Below are 8277 nucleotides of genomic sequence, written 5' to 3' on the forward strand. Positions count from 1 at the left end.
AAATATTCCTTCCCTGGACTTTTTTTTTTTTTTTCTGTTAATGACAAATCACTCTCTCAGTCATTCCAGCCTCAAACTTTGAAATTATATCTGATTACTCAATGATATTATCACATGTTTTCAGTGATCACCAGGTTTCTAGAATGGTGGCTAAGTGGAAGTGATGCCACCATGAAAAAATAAGCAGATGTGTGGAAGAAGATATTAATTGCAATTTTGGACATTGGATTTGAGATGTCAGTGAGATGTCTAAGTATGCAGGGCTAGTGGAAAATACCAGTCTGAAAGTCAAGAAGTCTGGACTAAAAACGTAAGTTTGAGAGTCATCAGATCAGTGGTAGTGAAGACATGAGAGTAATGGAGTGATGGAGTTACCCATAACAGGGGTGGAGGGCATAATATGTTTTAGAAGTTTTTAGTAGATATATTTGTTTATTTATTTCTTAGGAGCAAACATGAGGTTTCTGGATCAGAGGCAGAGTTATAACCACGTGGGTTCCCCACATCCCATTCTCCCATTTTAGGGTAATGAGATGACCAGATGTCACTCTACATATGCAAAGAAATTTTTTTCATTATAGAAGAGAAATTCTAAAATTATGGATCTGGGAATCAGTCACAAAGTTTTCTTGCATGTTTTCCCCTAGACATCTTACAGTTTTAGGTTTTACATTTTGGTCTATAATATACATGAGTTAATTTTTGTATATGGTGTGAGGTATGGATCAATGTTCTTTAAAAAAAATAGATATTCAATTGTTCAGCATCATTTGAAGGAAAGACTATCATGTCTCTACTGAATTGCCTTTGCACCATTGTAAAAAAAAAATCAGTTGTTTGTGTATATGTAGATCTATTTCTGGATTCTCCATTTTATTCCATTGATTTATATGTCTATCTTTCCACCAATACAATACTGTGTTAACTATCATATCTTTATTATAAACCTTGGTACTGGTTAGTGTTCATTCTTTAACTGCGTTCTTCATTTTCAAATTCATTTTGGCTATCCCTTGCTTTTCCATGTATATTTAAGAATCAACTTGCTAATTTCTGCCAAAAAAACCTTGCTGGGTTTTTGATTGAGATTACATGGAATCTTTAGATTAATTTGGGGAGAACTGATATTTTAACAATTTGAGTTGTGTTTAATTTATTGAGCTTTTCATTTAGTTCTCTAATTTCTCTTAGCAATATTTTATAGTTTTGAGTGTATTTGTGTTACACAATTTTGTCAGATTTATCTCTAATTATATTATTTTTGGTGCTATTATAAATGGCATTGCTTTAAATTTTCAATTTCTAATTGTTTATGAGTTCATAGAAATATAGTTGATTTTTTATATTGAAATGTGTAACCTTGCTGAAAACACTTATTCATTCTTTGAGTTTTTTGGTAGATTCCATCAGATTTTTTGCATGGACAATCATGTTGTCTTCAAGTAAAGTGAGTTTTACTTATTATTTTAAGGTCTAGATGCATTTTTGTCTTGGTTTATTGCACTGACTAGAACCTTCAGGACAAGGTTAAATAGAAATGGTGAGACTGTACATTCCTACTTTGTTCTTAATGTTAAGGGGGAAAGTATGCTTTTGTATACTTACCTCTATAGTTGGCAGTTCTGGCACTCCTTGCTCCCTTGTATGTATATATACATATATCTTCGTTTGTTATCAGTTGCTTTTTGCCTAAAGAAATTCCTTTAACATTTCTTATATGCAAGTCTGCTGCTGATGAATTATTGTAGCATTTATATGTGTACAAAAGTCTTTATTTTGCTTTCATTATTAAATACTTTTTGTTTTAGTTGTATGTAGAATTCTAGATTGACAGCTAGTTTATTTTTATTTCTTTTAAAGACATTGCTCCAATATCTTCTTACTTCCATTGTTTCAGACAAGAAATCAGTCGTAGTCCTTATCATTGTTTTTCTGTATATAATGTCTTTTCTCTCTGGCTGCTTATAGGATCTTCTCTTTATCACTGACTTTAAGCAATTTTGTTTGATGTGCCTTGTGCTTAAGATTTGTTTAGCTCTATATCTATGGATTTATAGGTTTCTCCAAATGTGGAAAATTTTCAGTGATTATTTTATCAAACATTTTTTCTGGCCTCCTCCTCCCTCATGCCCTTCAGGGACTCCAATTTCGTATATATTAGGCTTCTTAAAGTTATCCCACAGCTTAATGAGGGTTTTTAAATTTTTAAAATTTCTGTATGTTTTTATTTGAATAGTTTCTATTGCTGTATCTTCAAGTTCAGTAATCTTTTTTTTCCTGCAATGTTTCATCTGCTGTGAGTACCATACAGTGTATTTTTCATCTCAGATATACCTTTCACAGTGAGGTCTGTGAAGGAAGAAGCACATTCACCAGGTGGACATTCAGGATCCAAATTAACTTTTTCAAAGTGGGTGTTTGGGACTTATTCTCTTTGTGCATTTGCTGACCCTCCCTTTTTTCAATTTTAATTTTTATCCATGTTATGTATAGTTTAATAAGTTAGATAGTTTCTTAAGGTATATATGCTGGTTAGAATTAGTTTCATCTGTATTTAACAGAAACTCCAAATAACAGGGTCTTAAATATATAAAGCTTACTCATTCATAATAAAAGCTGTTGCATGCTAGTCAGTCCTGGGCTTGTTTGGCAGTTCCTGAAGTTATTGGAATCATGGGCTCCTTCTACCTTTCTATTTCTCCATCCTGAGTCAGATAAGCTCCAGTCACTCATGTCTGCATTCCAGGCAGCAGGAAGATGAAAAGAGGGAAAGACAAGGGGACATGTCTATCTGATAACTTCTGCTTACATCTCATTGGCCAGAACAAAGTCCCATTGCTACATCCAGCTGCAAGAGCACCTGAGAAGCATGGATTTTTATCTGAGCCTACTGTTGTTATGAGTAAAATTGGGGTTTTATTACCAAGAACAAAAGGAAGAAGGCATCATTTCTAAGAAGGACTCCTAAGCCATCTTCCTTCTCACCCTAATTGTACTCCCTACAGGCAACAACTTTTAGCTCTTTTAACTGTTTTTCCTAGGATTTATTTCATATTCAGACAACAACAACATTGTGCTGCTAATTCATTATTTCCTTATTTTAAATAGGATGAAATGAGAATTTTGCCTCTCTTGTACCCTTATTCCCATACCACTTCCACTTCCCTTCACCCATTTTTCCAAAATAATTGTCATAATTTTATTCACTCAATGTTTATATTTTTATGATCATGTTAATATTATTCAAAGCTGAGTCATGTAGTATACTGTAATTACATATTCCTAAATTTAAAAAAATTTCACTAAATTATTTTTATTTGCTTAGTTTTATTCTGAGCTTTTAATTTAAGCATACATTGCTTCTCAGTACAGTCAAATTTGTTTACCAATTTCATCTTCATTTGAGGGACATGCTTCTGGATCCCTTTGTTTCTTTTAGTTCTGACCTGGAATATCTGCTCTCTGGTCTTGATATATAACTGTCTTCCTGAGCAATCTCATCATCCTCACCCTGGGGATTCCCTTCACTCCTTGCATGTGTTGGGTCTCCTATTTCCTTGTTCCCATCTTATGTCTTCTTTTTTTGTTTGTTCTCTTGTTTTGGTAAGGCACATTCTCTAGTAGCTTCCAGAGAACAGACACATTGAAAGTAACTATTTTTGAAATATGTATCTGAAAACCTCTTAATTCTAGCCTCACACTTGATTGATAGTTTGGATGGTTTTAGAATTCTAGATTGGAAATAATTTTCCCCAGAATTAAAAACAGATTTTTTTCTCCTAGATGTTTTAAGCCATTAGAGTTTTTCTTCATTAGTGTTCCTTTTGAAAAGTGCTGTGTCACTCTGCTTTCCAGTCCTTTTATATCACCTGGTTTTTTTCTTCTTGGGATGTTTTTAAAATCTTCTTTTTATTCCTAGTGTTCTCAAATTTTATAACAGTGTCAATTTATGTGGATCTTGTTTTCATGTACTGAGCTGGACATTTCGTTGACCAGCTCAACCTGAAAATTTATAACTTTAAGGTCTGGAAAAAATTTTGAATTATTTCCCTGGTAATTCCTTCCTGTCTGTTCTCTTTCCAGAGTTCCTACTATTTGGATGTTGAGCCTCCTAGACTGATCTTTTCTCTCAGTATCTTTGATACTGTGGCTTTATGCTTTGTTTTATGAATTTCTGTCATTTTAACATAATTTCAAGAAGTAACGGTAAATACATATGTCCAGTCCTCTGCATTTAACTGGAATCCTCTGATCTCTTTTCAGATACTTTACTGCAAGTAAGGAAACTATTGTAGAAATCCATATGCCATGACTGAGATGAGCACCAGGTTTTTTTTTTTTTTCTGGTCTGATTCTCCCACTTATCAAACTCTTCTTTAGGATATTTACACAAAGTAGAAACAAAGGCAAGTAAATGAAAGTAGAGCAGAACCAGGTGCAAGCCCCTTGGGCACATTATCCACCTTCGCTACTGCTAGGTTTACTCATTTCAGAGATGAAGGCCAATAATACCCACTTTTTATAGCTCAGGCTTGTCGTGATGAACAAATGAGAGCATGTAAATGAAGATTTTTGGAAAGATATGTAGTGGCATATAAATGTGAAAGATTATAATTCTCCAAAAGGAACATAGAACTTCCTGATGAATGCTCAATTAGAACATGCTGTTGCTCTTTTTGGCCAAGGCAAAAATTAAGGCAAGAATCCAGTAAGATAGTAGCAAGATCAGCGGAAAGGAAGATCACAGAGGAAGCTCTGGGTAGTGGATGGAGTGGAGGCTTTTAGACAGACAAGATTCACACCCTGATTTCAGGACTTACTGGATCATCCATAAAGTATCCTTTTCTTCAAAATGAGCAAAATAATACCTACCTTGTAGTGTTGCTTTAAGGAACAGACTTGCAGAGACAAAAATAAATGTAAAGCCCTTGGTACAGATGGCAACCAATAAATAGTAGCAACTATCAGTGGTTAGGCTCACTGGCTCTGGAGTCACGCTGTCTGGGTTCTGTCTCATTCTGCCATTTATGAGTCAAGTGATTTGAGGACAAATGACTCAACTTCCCTGTATCTCTTTCCTCATCTGTAAGATGGGACAGTAACATTAGCCACCTCATCTAGTGGTTGTGAATCTTAAATATGTTTGTTAGTGGAAAGTATCTATAATAGAGCCCTGGCACATAAAAATCAGTGCTTAATAAAATTTAGCTATTATGATTGTTGTTAGCTTATAAACATACTAATTATTTCAACCATGCATTGAGTCATCATTCAGAGTCCAAATGAAGTTGCAATTTAATTTGTGTGCTGTCTTAGTCTGTTTGGGCTGCTACAACAAAATACCTTAGACTGGGCAATTTGTAAACAAAGATTTATTGCTTACAGTTCTGGAGGCTGGGAAGTCTAAGATCGAGGTACCAGCAGATTCAGTGTCTGGTGAGAACCCATTCCTCATGGATGATGCCTTCTATGTGTCCTCACATGGTAGAGGGGTTAAACAAGCTCCTTTCAGTCCCTTTTACAAGGGCACTAATCCCATTCATGAGGGTGGAACTCTCATGACCTAATTGCCTTCCAAAGGCCTAACCTGTTAATACCATCACCTTGGGGGTTAGGTTTCAACACGTGGATTTAGGGGGGATGCAATTATTCAGACAAGCATGTGCTACAGTAAATTTGCACATAATAAATAAATAGAAGTTACTTGTCCTAAGGTCAGGTGGCTCATTATCTAAAAGGCCTCCAGTTCTGTATTCCTGGTCCCATAGGTCCTTAAACCAGGGCTGGGGTGAGAACATTTGAATATGTTCTGATGTCAGGGCTCTGAGCCAAGTCCTGATACTGATTCTGAAAAGAAAAGGCCCTAAATCTAAAAACAACAAAGGGAAGAAAGATCAACTATCTCCAAATCAGCCTTCCAGATTTCATGGGCTTCACCAAATAGCTTCAGACACGATGGCCTTTCCGTTTGATGCAAAAACTGAGATCTTATAGAACCTATTGAATCTTGCCTTCCTGACTTGAGATATCCATATACCAGCTGGCTATTCCACCCAGTGACTGGATGGACTATGGAGATCTCCTAAGCCAGGGGTCCCTAACCCCCAGGTGGCAGACTGGTACCAGTCTATGACCCATTAGGAATCAGACTTCACAGCAAGAGGCTAGTGACCATTACCGTCTGAGGTCCGCCTCCTGTCAGATCAGCTGTGGCATTAAGTTCTCGTAGGAACATGAACCCTATTGTGAACTGCGCATGCAAGGGATCTACGTTGCGTGCTCCTTATGAGACTCTAATGGCTAATGATCTGAGGTGGAACAGTTTCCTCATGAAACCACCCCCTGACACACCTCCAGCCCAGTCCGTGGAAAATTTGTCTTCCACAAAATGGGTCCCTGGTGCCAAAAAAGTTGGGGACTGCTGCTCTAAGCTTCATCAGGCTGCAGAGCTACTCAGTACCTCCGCACTGGGCTGCCAGCTCTACTCCCTGGCATGGTTCCAAATTATAAGGATGGCAGCATTGCCCAAGCACTCAATGACTATCTTGTTGAATGAATAATCAGTGGAGGAGGAGGTAATATACTGAGTATGTATGTGTTCCTAGCATATCATATATCTGCTATATCAAGGCAATATCTAGCTTATGGTTTTAAAGGTGATATGTAGTGTTTGCTCCTCTACCCTAAGCTCATGGCACTTGCACTGTAGTGGGTGTTGTGTTTGTGCCTGCTTTAAAAAACTGTGAACCCCTCAAAGGCAGAGGACTTATTTGTTATCTGGGTAATTTGAGGAATGGATGAATGAATGAATTTATCATTAGGCAAATATTTGTTGAGCTCCAAGCAATGATCTAGAGATATAACACTGCTCAAGACAAATGAGGTCTGTGAGCTCATGAAGCTTACATTTTAGAGAGGGGGACAAGCTGTAAACGAATAAATGAAAAAGGTAATTTTAGATAGTGAAAGCCAAGAAAACCCCTCATAAATTCTATCAGTGCAAACTTTTTGGCATTTTCTTATAAGGAAAACATAGTATGTAATTTGGCCCTGAGTGCCTTCTCTGTGCAACAGATCTCTACAGAGTAAAGAAGGATAGACTACAAGGATTTATCTAAATTACTAAACTGTAGTGATCTAGTTCTCCAAAATGAGACAAGCAGCAGCACTGCTTAAGTGTTTTAACTTGGCCTGCAATTTGCTAATCAGAGACTGGAGGTGACATGCCATAAAACTGCACAGGCTTTTAACTGATAGGTTTACAGAAGGTTCACAGCAAATCTGTGCCCTGTAATTGAAAGTTTAAAGGCACAAATCTCAGGTCATTTTAATAAAAAAGCTCAATACTCCTATCTTTTCTATCTTCTAAAAACGAAAAGAAAACATATGTCAGAAATAAACAGATATAGGTCCATAACTCCCAGTGAAGAAAAAATTGAGAGCTATTGACAACCAAGTCCTTACTTAGGTAGCCACAGCACTTTTAACATGTAGGTGTGGAGAGGAAAAATTCTTTCTTAAACACATAGTAAACATATTTTGAAGATACCATTCTACCTTGTCTACATGATAAAAAGGGAAACAAACTTAATTAGCCTAGACCAAATTTCACCCTGATGCACATAGATAACTCCCACTGTGATCGTTATGCAAAAGCCAAGGTGATATTTGTATCTCAGAATAATGTGTGTTTTTCCAAGGGCAGAAGTTGATCTTTAACACGTATGCATGTAATAATCTCCACCTGTGGCTTTCACAAAAACTTATGTTTTAGGGATTCCTGTGATGGTGGTGGTGGTGGGAGCTTCTGGTCCTCTGTGATTAGTTAGTAGTCTGTTGGTGGCCAGGAAATGGGACAAACAGCAACTGTGGCCATGAAACAGACACATGGTCAACGAGGGTCTACCCCACCAGTGCTTCCCTCCACTAGCATTGCTTGGTTTTCTTTCTAATCCCTGTTCTGTAGATGCTTGAGCCAAGGAGGGGACAGAAGAAAAATAAGGAGGTCTTCTACTTTTCCTCCATAGCCATATTCCTCATGTTTAAAATTCAGCTTTAAAATCCCAGAATGAAAATCATTGACATTTGGGGGAAAGGGTGTACCTTTAAGTGTGTATTAAGTCAAATTCCATAAAATGATAAAAATAAATTACACATTTATTCTAGGCATCCATGAAAATAGTGTGACAATAAATTATTCCAAAGTGATTTCTCCTCAGAAAAGAGCTATTATACAATTTCTACCCTTTTCCCTAATGTTTCACTTAGATTTATATT

Source organism: Chlorocebus sabaeus, chromosome 7, assembly GCF_047675955.1.
Source record: "Chlorocebus sabaeus isolate Y175 chromosome 7, mChlSab1.0.hap1, whole genome shotgun sequence".
Classification (NCBI taxonomy): domain Eukaryota; kingdom Metazoa; phylum Chordata; class Mammalia; order Primates; family Cercopithecidae; genus Chlorocebus; species Chlorocebus sabaeus.